This window comes from Ursus americanus, unplaced genomic scaffold, assembly GCF_024610735.1.
Source record: "Ursus americanus isolate L20-20 unplaced genomic scaffold, mUrsAme1.1.p SCAF_264, whole genome shotgun sequence".
Lineage (NCBI taxonomy): Eukaryota > Metazoa > Chordata > Mammalia > Carnivora > Ursidae > Ursus > Ursus americanus.
In genome coordinates, this window is record NW_028273846.1 from 1 (window position 1) to 15,000 (window position 15,000).

The 15,000-nt window shown below is 70.0% G+C and overlaps 7 non-coding genes and 1 pseudogene across 7 annotated transcripts; all 8 read left to right on the plus strand.

Annotated features, from left to right (window-relative positions):
- LOC148106555 (5S ribosomal RNA) lies at positions 1–106 on the plus strand (annotated as a pseudogene; the record flags this gene model as incomplete).
- A 1,942-nt stretch (positions 107–2,048) lies between these two features.
- On the plus strand, positions 2,049–2,167 carry LOC148106556 (5S ribosomal RNA). Its single transcript, XR_015723706.1, has one exon. It is a non-coding gene; the product is annotated as a 5S ribosomal RNA (ribosomal RNA).
- Positions 2,168–4,093: 1,926 nt separating this feature from the next.
- LOC148106557 (5S ribosomal RNA) lies at positions 4,094–4,212 on the plus strand. The gene has a single exon (XR_015723711.1). It is a non-coding gene; the product is annotated as a 5S ribosomal RNA (ribosomal RNA).
- A 1,936-nt stretch (positions 4,213–6,148) lies between these two features.
- On the plus strand, positions 6,149–6,267 carry LOC148106558 (5S ribosomal RNA). The gene has a single exon (XR_015723712.1). It is a non-coding gene; the product is annotated as a 5S ribosomal RNA (ribosomal RNA).
- A 1,930-nt stretch (positions 6,268–8,197) lies between these two features.
- LOC148106559 (5S ribosomal RNA) lies at positions 8,198–8,316 on the plus strand. The gene has a single exon (XR_015723713.1). It is a non-coding gene; the product is annotated as a 5S ribosomal RNA (ribosomal RNA).
- Positions 8,317–10,250: 1,934 nt separating this feature from the next.
- On the plus strand, positions 10,251–10,369 carry LOC148106560 (5S ribosomal RNA). The gene has a single exon (XR_015723714.1). It is a non-coding gene; the product is annotated as a 5S ribosomal RNA (ribosomal RNA).
- A 1,930-nt stretch (positions 10,370–12,299) lies between these two features.
- LOC148106561 (5S ribosomal RNA) lies at positions 12,300–12,418 on the plus strand. The gene has a single exon (XR_015723715.1). It is a non-coding gene; the product is annotated as a 5S ribosomal RNA (ribosomal RNA).
- A 1,931-nt stretch (positions 12,419–14,349) lies between these two features.
- LOC148106562 (5S ribosomal RNA) lies at positions 14,350–14,468 on the plus strand. Its single transcript, XR_015723716.1, has one exon. It is a non-coding gene; the product is annotated as a 5S ribosomal RNA (ribosomal RNA).
- Positions 14,469–15,000: the final 532 nt, after the last annotated feature.

A 15,000-nucleotide genomic window follows, 5' to 3' on the forward strand; every position in this document is an offset into this window, starting at 1 on the left:
CCACCCTGAACGCGCCCGATCTCGTCTGATCTCGGAAGCTAAGCAGGGTCGGGCCTGGTTAGTACTTGGATGGGAGACCGCCTGGGAATACCGGGTGCTGTAGGCTTTTCTCCTTTTCTTTTCCTTTCCTTGCCCTTCGCCCTCCCTTCCACTCCCTCTGCCGCCAGCGGCCCGCCCCCCCAACCTTGCCCAACCCGGCTCCATTCAAACCCCACGTGCCCCCACCTCACCACAGGCCATGCGTGGTGGGCCCGACCCGCTCGCCACACGCCACACGCCACACGCGCAGCGCAACGCGGAACCCTGGCCCTCTGCGGGTGCCCGTGGCACAGCCAGGCGCCCACAGCCCAGCCCTTCCACCTCCAAGCCCCAGGAACGCCCACAGCCTATCCCGGGGTGCGGGCTGGGGGCTGGTGTGCAGGGCGGTGGGCGCTCAGGGGGCGGCGCGAGCGGAGGCGGAGGCGGCGGAGGGGGGTGGAGGGAAAGCGGCCCGGGCGAGAGGAACCGCGGGAGCCCCGGGCGGGCCGTGACCCCGCCTCTGCAGGCGTGCGCTCCCTGGGTTCTCGGCCTCCTCCCTGCCTCCGGGCCCTCTCCTCTCCCGAGCCCCTAGCAGTTCGCTTGGGCCGCCCGCCCACCGCAGCGCCCCGGGCCAACCGCCTGCCGGCCCCGCCTCCTGCCTGGGCCCGCCTACACCTTCTCCCCACCAGCCCTGGGCTGCGCTCCCGCCAGAAGGGCATGGCCCTCCTTCGCACCGGTCACCGTCCCTTTGCCCCTGGGCCCGGGCGTCCGTGCTCCGTGCGCACAGGACACGAGATGGCCAACCGCCCGGGGCCTCAGGCCCCGTGGGCACCCGACTCCGCGCCCCGTCTCAGCGGAACAGCGAGGCTCGCTCCCTCAGCGAGACCCCGGGGCGCCCCGCACCACGGCCACAAGGGCCACCAGAAAATAAAGGACGGGGCAAAAGAAAGAATGCCTCGCACGCCCCCACGCCAGAGGGGTGCTGGGCAGGAATGGCCGCCCATCGGGATTCCCGCCACCTGGGCTGCAAGTCCTCGGGCTCCGAGGGAGGGCTCCTATGGCAGCTCCAGGGCGCGGCCGCCTTGCCCAAAGCGCGCCCAAGCGCGACCGCCCTCCCGTGGGCTAGCTGCCGCGCCCACACAGCGTCCTGTGTGTCCCTGTGTGTGGGTGTGTGTCACCTGTGTGCACCTGGGTCTCTGTCCCTGTCCCTGTCCCCGTCCGCATCCGGGTCGGGGTCTGCGTGTCTGTGCTGGGGTGTGAGAGGGTCTGTGTGTTGGATAATCTAATCTCTCTCTCTCTTTCTCTCTGTCACACACACAGACACACACACACACACACACAGAGACACACAGACACACACACACACACACACACACACACACACACACACACACACACTCTGTCCCTCCCCGTCTCTCCCGTCCAGTGTGTCCCCTAAGTGTTCCCCCACTCCGTGTCTCTCTGTCTTTCCCTGTGTGTCTGTGTGTCTGCGTATTGCGAGCCGGCCCCTGGTGTCTCTCGATCAGGTCCTGGTGTCGCTGGGTGGGGAGGGGAAGGGTGGCGGAGGAAGGGCCACGGGGTTGGGATGGTGATGATGGTCTGTGGTGGCGCCCGAGGCTTCCGGTGGGCTTTGAGCCCGGCGGCGGGGAGAGGAGGAAAGGCCAGTGGGCGGGTTGTGCTCCCCGCGGAGGGCGGGGGGGTTGGGGGGCGCTCTGAGAACACCTCGGGCCTCGCCCCCGGCGCCCCGACCCACCCCGTTGCCATCCCGGGAGCCAAGCGGCGGCGCGGCAGGAGAGTCCCGGGACGGGAGAGCGCGCGGACTTCCGCGGCTCCAGGGTGCCGGAGGCATCTTGTCCCCTGGGCGTGCTGGCAGGCAGGCAGGCAGGCAGGCAGGCAGGCACCAGGCACAGGCCAGGCGAGGAGGGCTGACAATCGCTCGGCAGGGGCTGGGCTGGGGCTGGGGTTGGGGCTGGGGCTGGGGCTGGGAGGGGCGGAGCAGGCTCTTGGGGCACCGAGCGGCAGCCACAGGCGTCTACGGCCATACCACCCTGAACGCGCCCGATCTCGTCTGATCTCGGAAGCTAAGCAGGGTCGGGCCTGGTTAGTACTTGGATGGGAGACCGCCTGGGAATACCGGGTGCTGTAGGCTTTTCTCCTTTTCTTTTCCTTTCCTTGCCCTTCGCCCTCCCTTCCACTCCCTCTGCCGCCAGCGGCCCGCCCCCCCAACCTTGCCCAACCCGGCTCCATTCAAACCCCACGTGCCCCCACCTCACCACAGGCCATGCGTGGTGGGCCCGACCCGCTCGCCACACGCCACACGCCACACGCGCAGCGCAACGCGGAACCCTGGCCCTCTGCGGGTGCCCGTGGCACAGCCAGGCGCCCACAGCCCAGCCCTTCCACCTCCAAGCCCCAGGAACGCCCACAGCCTATCCCGGGGTGCGGGCTGGGGGCTGGTGTGCAGGGCGGTGGGCGCTCAGGGGGCGGCGCGAGCGGAGGCGGAGGCGGCGGAGGGGGGTGGAGGGAAAGCGGCCCGGGCGAGAGGAACCGCGGGAGCCCCGGGCGGGCCGTGACCCCGCCTCTGCAGGCGTGCGCTCCCTGGGTTCTCGGCCTCCTCCCTGCCTCCGGGCCCTCTCCTCTCCCGAGCCCCTAGCAGTTCGCTTGGGCCGCCCGCCCACCGCAGCGCCCCGGGCCAACCGCCTGCCGGCCCCGCCTCCTGCCTGGGCCCGCCTACACCTTCTCCCCACCAGCCCTGGGCTGCGCTCCCGCCAGAAGGGCATGGCCCTCCTTCGCACCGGTCACCGTCCCTTTGCCCCTGGGCCCGGGCGTCCGTGCTCCGTGCGCACAGGACACGAGATGGCCAACCGCCCGGGGCCTCAGGCCCCGTGGGCACCCGACTCCGCGCCCCGTCTCAGCGGAACAGCGAGGCTCGCTCCCTCAGCGAGACCCCGGGGCGCCCCGCACCACGGCCACAAGGGCCACCAGAAAATAAAGGACGGGGCAAAAGAAAGAATGCCTCGCACGCCCCCACGCCAGAGGGGTGCTGGGCAGGAATGGCCGCCCATCGGGATTCCCGCCACCTGGGCTGCAAGTCCTCGGGCTCCGAGGGAGGGCTCCTATGGCAGCTCCAGGGCGCGGCCGCCTTGCCCAAAGCGCGCCCAAGCGCGACCGCCCTCCCGTGGGCTAGCTGCCGCGCCCACACAGCGTCCTGTGTGTCCCTGTGTGTGGGTGTGTGTCACCTGTGTGCACCTGGGTCTCTGTCCCTGTCCCTGTCCCCGTCCGCATCCGGGTCGGGGTCTGCGTGTCTGTGCTGGGGTGTGAGAGGGTCTGTGTGTTGGATAATCTAATCTCTCTCTCTCTTTCTCTCTGTCACACACACAGACACACACACACACACACACAGAGACACACAGACACACAGACACACACACACACACACACACACACACTCTGTCCCTCCCCGTCTCTCCCGTCCAGTGTGTCCCCTAAGTGTTCCCCCACTCCGTGTCTCTCTGTCTTTCCCTGTGTGTCTGTGTGTCTGCGTATTGCGAGCCGGCCCCTGGTGTCTCTCGATCAGGTCCTGGTGTCGCTGGGTGGGGAGGGGAAGGGTGGCGGAGGAAGGGCCACGGGGTTGGGATGGTGATGATGGTCTGTGGTGGCGCCCGAGGCTTCCGGTGGGCTTTGAGCCCGGCGGCGGGGAGAGGAGGAAAGGCCAGTGGGCGGGTTGTGCTCCCCGCGGAGGGCGGGGGGGTTGGGGGGCGCTCTGAGAACACCTCGGGCCTCGCCCCCGGCGCCCCGACCCACCCCGTTGCCATCCCGGGAGCCAAGCGGCGGCGCGGCAGGAGAGTCCCGGGACGGGAGAGCGCGCGGACTTCCGCGGCTCCAGGGTGCCGGAGGCATCTTGTCCCCTGGGCGTGCTGGCAGGCAGGCAGGCAGGCAGGCAGGCAGGCACCAGGCACAGGCCAGGCGAGGAGGGCTGACAATCGCTCGGCAGGGGCTGGGCTGGGGCTGGGGCTGGGGCTGGGGCTGGGAGGGGCGGAGCAGGCTCTTGGGGCACCGAGCGGCAGCCACAGGCGTCTACGGCCATACCACCCTGAACGCCCCCGATCTCGTCTGATCTCGGAAGCTAAGCAGGGTCGGGCCTGGTTAGTACTTGGATGGGAGACCGCCTGGGAATACCGGGTGCTGTAGGCTTTTCTCCTTTTCTTTTCCTTTCCTTGCCCTTCGCCCTCCCTTCCACTCCCTCTGCCGCCAGCGGCCCGCCCCCCCAACCTTGCCCAACCCGGCTCCATTCAAACCCCACGTGCCCCCACCTCACCACAGGCCATGCGTGGTGGGCCCGACCCGCTCGCCACACGCCACACGCCACACGCGCAGCGCAACGCGGAACCCTGGCCCTCTGCGGGTGCCCGTGGCACAGCCAGGCGCCCACAGCCCAGCGCTTCCACCTCCAAGCCCCAGGAACGCCCACAGCCTATCCCGGGGTGCGGGCTGGGGGCTGGTGTGCAGGGCGGTGGGCGCTCAGGGGGCGGCGCGAGCGGAGGCGGAGGTGGCGGAGGGGGGTGGAGGGAAAGCGGCCCGGGCGAGAGGAACCGCGGGAGCCCCGGGCGGGCCGTGACCCCGCCTCTGCAGGCGTGCGCTCCCTGGGTTCTCGGCCTCCTCCCTGCCTCCGGGCCCTCTCCTCTCCCGAGCCCCTAGCAGTTCGCTTGGGCCGCCCGCCCACCGCAGCGCCCCGGGCCAACCGCCTGCCGGCCCCGCCTCCTGCCTGGGCCCGCCTACACCTTCTCCCCACCAGCCCTGGGCTGCGCTCCCGCCAGAAGGGCATGGCCCTCCTTCGCACCGGTCACCGTCCCTTTGCCCCTGGGCCCGGGCGTCCGTGCTCCGTGCGCACAGGACACGAGATGGCCAACCGCCCGGGGCCTCAGGCCCCGTGGGCACCCGACTCCGCGCCCCGTCTCAGCGGAACAGCGAGGCTCGCTCCCTCAGCGAGACCCCGGGGCGCCCCGCACCACGGCCACAAGGGCCACCAGAAAATAAAGGACGGGGCAAAAGAAAGAATGCCTCGCACGCCCCCACGCCAGAGGGGTGCTGGGCAGGAATGGCCGCCCATCGGGATTCCCGCCACCTGGGCTGCAAGTCCTCGGGCTCCGAGGGAGGGCTCCTATGGCAGCTCCAGGGCGCGGCCGCCTTGCCCAAAGCGCGCCCAAGCGCGACCGCCCTCCCGTGGGCTAGCTGCCGCGCCCACACAGCGTCCTGTGTGTCCCTGTGTGTGGGTGTGTGTCACCTGTGTGCACCTGGGTCTCTGTCCCTGTCCCTGTCCCCGTCCGCATCCGGGTCGGGGTCTGCGTGTCTGTGCTGGGGTGTGAGAGGGTCTGTGTGTTGGATAATCTAATCTCTCTCTCTCTTTCTCTCTGTCACACACACAGACACACACACACACACACACAGAGACACACAGACACACACACACACACACACACACACACACACACACACACTCTGTCCCTCCCCGTCTCTCCCGTCCAGTGTGTCCCCTAAGTGTTCCCCCACTCCGTGTCTCTCTGTCTTTCCCTGTGTGTCTGTGTGTCTGCGTATTGCGAGCCGGCCCCTGGTGTCTCTCGATCAGGTCCTGGTGTCGCTGGGTGGGGAGGGGAAGGGTGGCGGAGGAAGGGCCACGGGGTTGGGATGGTGATGATGGTCTGTGGTGGCGCCCGAGGCTTCCGGTGGGCTTTGAGCCCGGCGGCGGGGAGAGGAGGAAAGGCCAGTGGGCGGGTTGTGCTCCCCGCGGAGGGCGGGGGGGTTGGGGGGCGCTCTGAGAACACCTCGGGCCTCGCCCCCGGCGCCCCGACCCACCCCGTTGCCATCCCGGGAGCCAAGCGGCGGCGCGGCAGGAGAGTCCCGGGACGGGAGAGCGCGCGGACTTCCGCGGCTCCAGGGTGCCGGAGGCATCTTGTCCCCTGGGCGTGCTGGCAGGCAGGCAGGCAGGCAGGCAGGCAGGCACCAGGCACAGGCCAGGCGAGGAGGGCTGACAATCGCTCGGCAGGGGCTGGGCTGGGGCTGGGGCTGGGGCTGGGGCTGGGGCTGGGAGGGGCGGAGCAGGCTCTTGGGGCACCGAGCGGCAGCCACAGGCGTCTACGGCCATACCACCCTGAACGCGCCCAATCTCGTCTGATCTCGGAAGCTAAGCAGGGTCGGGCCTGGTTAGTACTTGGATGGGAGACCGCCTGGGAATACCGGGTGCTGTAGGCTTTTCTCCTTTTCTTTTCCTTTCCTTGCCCTTCGCCCTCCCTTCCACTCCCTCTGCCGCCAGCGGCCCGCCCCCCCAACCTTGCCCAACCCGGCTCCATTCAAACCCCACGTGCCCCCACCTCACCACAGGCCATGCGTGGTGGGCCCGACCCGCTCGCCACACGCCACACGCCACACGCGCAGCGCAACGCGGAACCCTGGCCCTCTGCGGGTGCCCGTGGCACAGCCAGGCGCCCACAGCCCAGCCCTTCCACCTCCAAGCCCCAGGAACGCCCACAGCCTATCCCGGGGTGCGGGCTGGGGGCTGGTGTGCAGGGCGGTGGGCGCTCAGGGGGCGGCGCGAGCGGAGGCGGAGGCGGCGGAGGGGGGTGGAGGGAAAGCGGCCCGGGCGAGAGGAACCGCGGGAGCCCCGGGCGGGCCGTGACCCCGCCTCTGCAGGCGTGCGCTCCCTGGGTTCTCGGCCTCCTCCCTGCCTCCGGGCCCTCTCCTCTCCCGAGCCCCTAGCAGTTCGCTTGGGCCGCCCGCCCACCGCAGCGCCCCGGGCCAACCGCCTGCCGGCCCCGCCTCCTGCCTGGGCCCGCCTACACCTTCTCCCCACCAGCCCTGGGCTGCGCTCCCGCCAGAAGGGCATGGCCCTCCTTCGCACCGGTCACCGTCCCTTTGCCCCTGGGCCCGGGCGTCCGTGCTCCGTGCGCACAGGACACGAGATGGCCAACCGCCCGGGGCCTCAGGCCCCGTGGGCACCCGACTCCGCGCCCCGTCTCAGCGGAACAGCGAGGCTCGCTCCCTCAGCGAGACCCCGGGGCGCCCCGCACCACGGCCACAAGGGCCACCAGAAAATAAAGGACGGGGCAAAAGAAAGAATGCCTCGCACGCCCCCACGCCAGAGGGGTGCTGGGCAGGAATGGCCGCCCATCGGGATTCCCGCCACCTGGGCTGCAAGTCCTCGGGCTCCGAGGGAGGGCTCCTATGGCAGCTCCAGGGCGCGGCCGCCTTGCCCAAAGCGCGCCCAAGCGCGACCGCCCTCCCGTGGGCTAGCTGCCGCGCCCACACAGCGTCCTGTGTGTCCCTGTGTGTGGGTGTGTGTCACCTGTGTGCACCTGGGTCTCTGTCCCTGTCCCTGTCCCCGTCCGCATCCGGGTCGGGGTCTGCGTGTCTGTGCTGGGGTGTGAGAGGGTCTGTGTGTTGGATAATCTAATCTCTCTCTCTCTTTCTCTCTGTCACACACACAGACACACACACACACACACACAGAGACACACAGACACACAGACACACACACACACACACACACACACACTCTGTCCCTCCCCGTCTCTCCCGTCCAGTGTGTCCCCTAAGTGTTCCCCCACTCCGTGTCTCTCTGTCTTTCCCTGTGTGTCTGTGTGTCTGCGTATTGCGAGCCGGCCCCTGGTGTCTCTCGATCAGGTCCTGGTGTCGCTGGGTGGGGAGGGGAAGGGTGGCGGAGGAAGGGCCACGGGGTTGGGATGGTGATGATGGTCTGTGGTGGCGCCCGAGGCTTCCGGTGGGCTTTGAGCCCGGCGGCGGGGAGAGGAGGAAAGGCCAGTGGGCGGGTTGTGCTCCCCGCGGAGGGCGGGGGGGTTGGGGGGCGCTCTGAGAACACCTCGGGCCTCGCCCCCGGCGCCCCGACCCACCCCGTTGCCATCCCGGGAGCCAAGCGGCGGCGCGGCAGGAGAGTCCCGGGACGGGAGAGCGCGCGGACTTCCGCGGCTCCAGGGTGCCGGAGGCATCTTGTCCCCTGGGCGTGCTGGCAGGCAGGCAGGCAGGCAGGCAGGCAGGCAGGCACCAGGCACAGGCCAGGCGAGGAGGGCTGACAATCGCTCGGCAGGGGCTGGGCTGGGGCTGGGGCTGGGGCTGGGGCTGGGAGGGGCGGAGCAGGCTCTTGGGGCACCGAGCGGCAGCCACAGGCGTCTACGGCCATACCACCCTGAACGCGCCCGATCTCGTCTGATCTCGGAAGCTAAGCAGGGTCGGGCCTGGTTAGTACTTGGATGGGAGACCGCCTGGGAATACCGGGTGCTGTAGGCTTTTCTCCTTTTCTTTTCCTTTCCTTGCCCTTCGCCCTCCCTTCCACTCCCTCTGCCGCCAGCGGCCCGCCCCCCCAACCTTGCCCAACCCGGCTCCATTCAAACCCCACGTGCCCCCACCTCACCACAGGCCATGCGTGGTGGGCCCGACCCGCTCGCCACACGCCACACGCCACACGCGCAGCGCAACGCGGAACCCTGGCCCTCTGCGGGTGCCCGTGGCACAGCCAGGCGCCCACAGCCCAGCGCTTCCACCTCCAAGCCCCAGGAACGCCCACAGCCTATCCCGGGGTGCGGGCTGGGGGCTGGTGTGCAGGGCGGTGGGCGCTCAGGGGGCGGCGCGAGCGGAGGCGGAGGCGGCGGAGGGGGGTGGAGGGAAAGCGGCCCGGGCGAGAGGAACCGCGGGAGCCCCGGGCGGGCCGTGACACCGCCTCTGCAGGCGTGCGCTCCCTGGGTTCTCGGCCTCCTCCCTGCCTCCGGGCCCTCTCCTCTCCCGAGCCCCTAGCAGTTCGCTTGGGCCGCCCGCCCACCGCAGCGCCCCGGGCCAACCGCCTGCCGGCCCCGCCTCCTGCCTGGGCCCGCCTACACCTTCTCCCCACCAGCCCTGGGCTGCGCTCCCGCCAGAAGGGCATGGCCCTCCTTCGCACCGGTCACCGTCCCTTTGCCCCTGGGCCCGGGCGTCCGTGCTCCGTGCGCACAGGACACGAGATGGCCAACCGCCCGGGGCCTCAGGCCCCGTGGGCACCCGACTCCGCGCCCCGTCTCAGCGGAACAGCGAGGCTCGCTCCCTCAGCGAGACCCCGGGGCGCCCCGCACCACGGCCACAAGGGCCACCAGAAAATAAAGGACGGGGCAAAAGAAAGAATGCCTCGCACGCCCCCACGCCAGAGGGGTGCTGGGCAGGAATGGCCGCCCATCGGGATTCCCGCCACCTGGGCTGCAAGTCCTCGGGCTCCGAGGGAGGGCTCCTATGGCAGCTCCAGGGCGCGGCCGCCTTGCCCAAAGCGCGCCCAAGCGCGACCGCCCTCCCGTGGGCTAGCTGCCGCGCCCACACAGCGTCCTGTGTGTCCCTGTGTGTGGGTGTGTGTCACCTGTGTGCACCTGGGTCTCTGTCCCTGTCCCCGTCCGCATCCGGGTCGGGGTCTGCGTGTCTGTGCTGGGGTGTGAGAGGGTCTGTGTGTTGGATAATCTAATCTCTCTCTCTCTTTCTCTCTGTCACACACACAGACACACACACACACACACACAGAGACACACAGACACACACACACACACACACACACACACACACACACACACACTCTGTCCCTCCCCGTCTCTCCCGTCCAGTGTGTCCCCTAAGTGTTCCCCCACTCCGTGTCTCTCTGTCTTTCCCTGTGTGTCTGTGTGTCTGCGTATTGCGAGCCGGCCCCTGGTGTCTCTCGATCAGGTCCTGGTGTCGCTGGGTGGGGAGGGGAAGGGTGGCGGAGGAAGGGCCACGGGGTTGGGATGGTGATGATGGTCTGTGGTGGCGCCCGAGGCTTCCGGTGGGCTTTGAGCCCGGCGGCGGGGAGAGGAGGAAAGGCCAGTGGGCGGGTTGTGCTCCCCGCGGAGGGCGGGGGGGTTGGGGGGCGCTCTGAGAACACCTCGGGCCTCGCCCCCGGCGCCCCGACCCACCCCGTTGCCATCCCGGGAGCCAAGCGGCGGCGCGGCAGGAGAGTCCCGGGACGGGAGAGCGCGCGGACTTCCGCGGCTCCAGGGTGCCGGAGGCATCTTGTCCCCTGGGCGTGCTGGCAGGCAGGCAGGCAGGCAGGCAGGCACCAGGCACAGGCCAGGCGAGGAGGGCTGACAATCGCTCGGCAGGGGCTGGGCTGGGGCTGGGGCTGGGGCTGGGGCTGGGGCTGGGGCTGGGAGGGGCGGAGCAGGCTCTTGGGGCACCGAGCGGCAGCCACAGGCGTCTACGGCCATACCACCCTGAACGCGCCCGATCTCGTCTGATCTCGGAAGCTAAGCAGGGTCGGGCCTGGTTAGTACTTGGATGGGAGACCGCCTGGGAATACCGGGTGCTGTAGGCTTTTCTCCTTTTCTTTTCCTTTCCTTGCCCTTCGCCCTCCCTTCCACTCCCTCTGCCGCCAGCGGCCCGCCCCCCCAACCTTGCCCAACCCGGCTCCATTCAAACCCCACGTGCCCCCACCTCACCACAGGCCATGCGTGGTGGGCCCGACCCGCTCGCCACACGCCACACGCCACACGCGCAGCGCAACGCGGAACCCTGGCCCTCTGCGGGTGCCCGTGGCACAGCCAGGCGCCCACAGCCCAGCGCTTCCACCTCCAAGCCCCAGGAACGCCCACAGCCTATCCCGGGGTGCGGGCTGGGGGCTGGTGTGCAGGGCGGTGGGCGCTCAGGGGGCGGCGCGAGCGGAGGCGGAGGCGGCGGAGGGGGGTGGAGGGAAAGCGGCCCGGGCGAGAGGAACCGCGGGAGCCCCGGGCGGGCCGTGACACCGCCTCTGCAGGCGTGCGCTCCCTGGGTTCTCGGCCTCCTCCCTGCCTCCGGGCCCTCTCCTCTCCCGAGCCCCTAGCAGTTCGCTTGGGCCGCCCGCCCACCGCAGCGCCCCGGGCCAACCGCCTGCCGGCCCCGCCTCCTGCCTGGGCCCGCCTACACCTTCTCCCCACCAGCCCTGGGCTGCGCTCCCGCCAGAAGGGCATGGCCCTCCTTCGCACCGGTCACCGTCCCTTTGCCCCTGGGCCCGGGCGTCCGTGCTCCGTGCGCACAGGACACGAGATGGCCAACCGCCCGGGGCCTCAGGCCCCGTGGGCACCCGACTCCGCGCCCCGTCTCAGCGGAACAGCGAGGCTCGCTCCCTCAGCGAGACCCCGGGGCGCCCCGCACCACGGCCACAAGGGCCACCAGAAAATAAAGGACGGGGCAAAAGAAAGAATGCCTCGCACGCCCCCACGCCAGAGGGGTGCTGGGCAGGAATGGCCGCCCATCGGGATTCCCGCCACCTGGGCTGCAAGTCCTCGGGCTCCGAGGGAGGGCTCCTATGGCAGCTCCAGGGCGCGGCCGCCTTGCCCAAAGCGCGCCCAAGCGCGACCGCCCTCCCGTGGGCTAGCTGCCGCGCCCACACAGCGTCCTGTGTGTCCCTGTGTGTGGGTGTGTGTCACCTGTGTGCACCTGGGTCTCTGTCCCTGTCCCCGTCCGCATCCGGGTCGGGGTCTGCGTGTCTGTGCTGGGGTGTGAGAGGGTCTGTGTGTTGGATAATCTAATCTCTCTCTCTCTTTCTCTCTGTCACACACACAGACACACACACACACACACACAGAGACACACAGACACACACACACACACACACACACACACACACACACACTCTGTCCCTCCCCGTCTCTCCCGTCCAGTGTGTCCCCTAAGTGTTCCCCCACTCCGTGTCTCTCTGTCTTTCCCTGTGTGTCTGTGTGTCTGCGTATTGCGAGCCGGCCCCTGGTGTCTCTCGATCAGGTCCTGGTGTCGCTGGGTGGGGAGGGGAAGGGTGGCGGAGGAAGGGCCACGGGGTTGGGATGGTGATGATGGTCTGTGGTGGCGCCCGAGGCTTCCGGTGGGCTTTGAGCCCGGCGGCGGGGAGAGGAGGAAAGGCCAGTGGGCGGGTTGTGCTCCCCGCGGAGGGCGGGGGGGTTGGGGGGCGCTCTGAGAACACCTCGGGCCTCGCCCCCGGCGCCCCGACCCACCCCGTTGCCATCCCGGGAGCCAAGCGGCGGCGCGGCAGGAGAGTCCCGGGACGGGAGAGCGCGCGGACTTCCGCGGCTCCAGGGTGCCGGAGGCATCTTGTCCCCTGGGCGTGCTGGCAGGCAGGCAGGCAGGCAGGCAGGCACCAGGCACAGGCCAGGCGAGGAGGGCTGACAATCGCTCGGCAGGGGCTGGGCTGGGGCTGGGGCTGGGGCTGGGGCTGGGGCTGGGGCTGGGAGGGGCGGAGCAGGCTCTTGGGGCACCGAGCGGCAGCCACAGGCGTCTACGGCCATACCACCCTGAACGCGCCCGATCTCGTCTGATCTCGGAAGCTAAGCAGGGTCGGGCCTGGTTAGTACTTGGATGGGAGACCGCCTGGGAATACCGGGTGCTGTAGGCTTTTCTCCTTTTCTTTTCCTTTCCTTGCCCTTCGCCCTCCCTTCCACTCCCTCTGCCGCCAGCGGCCCGCCCCCCCAACCTTGCCCAACCCGGCTCCATTCAAACCCCACGTGCCCCCACCTCACCACAGGCCATGCGTGGTGGGCCCGACCCGCTCGCCACACGCCACACGCCACACGCGCAGCGCAACGCGGAACCCTGGCCCTCTGCGGGTGCCCGTGGCACAGCCAGGCGCCCACAGCCCAGCGCTTCCACCTCCAAGCCCCAGGAACGCCCACAGCCTATCCCGGGGTGCGGGCTGGGGGCTGGTGTGCAGGGCGGTGGGCGCTCAGGGGGCGGCGCGAGCGGAGGCGGAGGCGGCGGAGGGGGGTGGAGGGAAAGCGGCCCGGGCGAGAGGAACCGCGGGAGCCCCGGGCGGGCCGTGACACCGCCTCTGCAGGCGTGCGCTCCCTGGGTTCTCGGCCTCCTCCCTGCCTCCGGGCCCTCTCCTCTCCCGAGCCCCTAGCAGTTCGCTTGGGCCGCCCGCCCACCGCAGCGCCCCGGGCCAACCGCCTGCCGGCCCCGCCTCCTGCCTGGGCCCGCCTACACCTTCTCCCCACCAGCCCTGGGCTGCGCTCCCCGCCAGAAGGGCATGGCCCTCCTTCGCACCGGTCACCGTCCCTTTGCCCCTGGGCCCGGGCGTCCGTGCTCCGTGCGCACAGGACACGAGATGGCCAACCGCCCGGGGCCTCAGGCCCCGTGGGCACCCGACTCCGCGCCCCGTCTCAGCGGAACAGCGAGGCTCGCTCCCTCAGCGAGACCCCGGGGCGCCCCGCACCACGGCCACAAGGGCCACCAGAAAATAAAGGACGGGGCAAAAGAAAGAATGCCTCGCACGCCCCCACGCCAGAGGGGTGCTGGGCAGGAATGGCCGCCCATCGGGATTCCCGCCACCTGGGCTGCAAGTCCTCGGGCTCCGAGGGAGGGCTCCTATGGCAGCTCCAGGGCGCGGCCGCCTTGCCCAAAGCGCGCCCAAGCGCGACCGCCCTCCCGTGGGCTAGCTGCCGCGCCCACACAGCGTCCTGTGTGTCCCTGTGTGTGGGTGTGTGTCACCTGTGTGCACCTGGGTCTCTGTCCCTGTCCCCGTCCGCATCCGGGTCGGGGTCTGCGTGTCTGTGCTGGGGTGTGAGAGGGTCTGTGTGTTGGATAATCTAATCTCTCTCTCTCTTTCTCTCTGTCACACACACAGACACACACACACACACACACAGAGACACACAGACACACACACACACACACACACACACACACACACACACTCTGTCCCTCCCCGTCTCTCCCGTCCAGTGTGTCCCCTAAGTGTTCCCCCACTCCGTGTCTCTCTGTCTTTCCCTGTGTGTCTGTGTGTCTGCGTATTGCGAGCCGGCCCCTGGTGTCTCTCGATCAGGTCCTGGTGTCGCTGGGTGGGGAGGGGAAGGGTGGCGGAGGAAGGGCCACGGGGTTGGGATGGTGATGATGGTCTGTGGTGGCGCCCGAGGCTTCCGGTGGGCTTTGAGCCCGGCGGCGGGGAGAGGAGGAAAGGCCAGTGGGCGGGTTGTGCTCCCCGCGGAGGGCGGGGGGGTTGGGGGGCGCTCTGAGAACACCTCGGGCCTCGCCCCCGGCGCCCCGACCCACCCCGTTGCCATCCCGGGAGCCAAGCGGCGGCGCGGCAGGAGAGTCCCGGGACGGGAGAGCGCGCGGACTTCCGCGGCTCCAGGGTGCCGGAGGCATCTTGTCCCCTGGGCGTGCTGGCAGGCAGGCAGGCAGGCAGGCAGGCACCAGGCACAGGCCAGGCGAGGAGGGCTGACAATCGCTCGGCAGGGGCTGGGCTGGGGCTGGGGCTGGGGCTGGGGCTGGGGCTGGGGCTGGGAGGGGCGGAGCAGGCTCTTGGGGCACCGAGCGGCAGCCACAGGCGTCTACGGCCATACCACCCTGAACGCGCCCGATCTCGTCTGATCTCGGAAGCTAAGCAGGGTCGGGCCTGGTTAGTACTTGGATGGGAGACCGCCTGGGAATACCGGGTGCTGTAGGCTTTTCTCCTTTTCTTTTCCTTTCCTTGCCCTTCGCCCTCCCTTCCACTCCCTCTGCCGCCAGCGGCCCGCCCCCCCAACCTTGCCCAACCCGGCTCCATTCAAACCCCACGTGCCCCCACCTCACCACAGGCCATGCGTGGTGGGCCCGACCCGCTCGCCACACGCCACACGCCACACGCGCAGCGCAACGCGGAACCCTGGCCCTCTGCGGGTGCCCGTGGCACAGCCAGGCGCCCACAGCCCAGCGCTTCCACCTCCAAGCCCCAGGAACGCCCACAGCCTATCCCGGGGTGCGGGCTGGGGGCTGGTGTGCAGGGCGGTGGGCGCTCAGGGGGCGGCGCGAGCGGAGGCGGAGGCGGCGGAGGGGGGTGGAGGGAAAGCGGCCCGGGCGAGAGGAACCGCGGGAGCCCCGGGCGGGCCGTGACACCGCCTCTGCAGGCGTGCGCTCCCTGGGTTCTCGGCCTCCTCCCTGCCTCCGGGCCCTCTCCTCTCCCGAGCCCCTAGCAGTTCGCTTGGGCCGCCCGCCCACCGC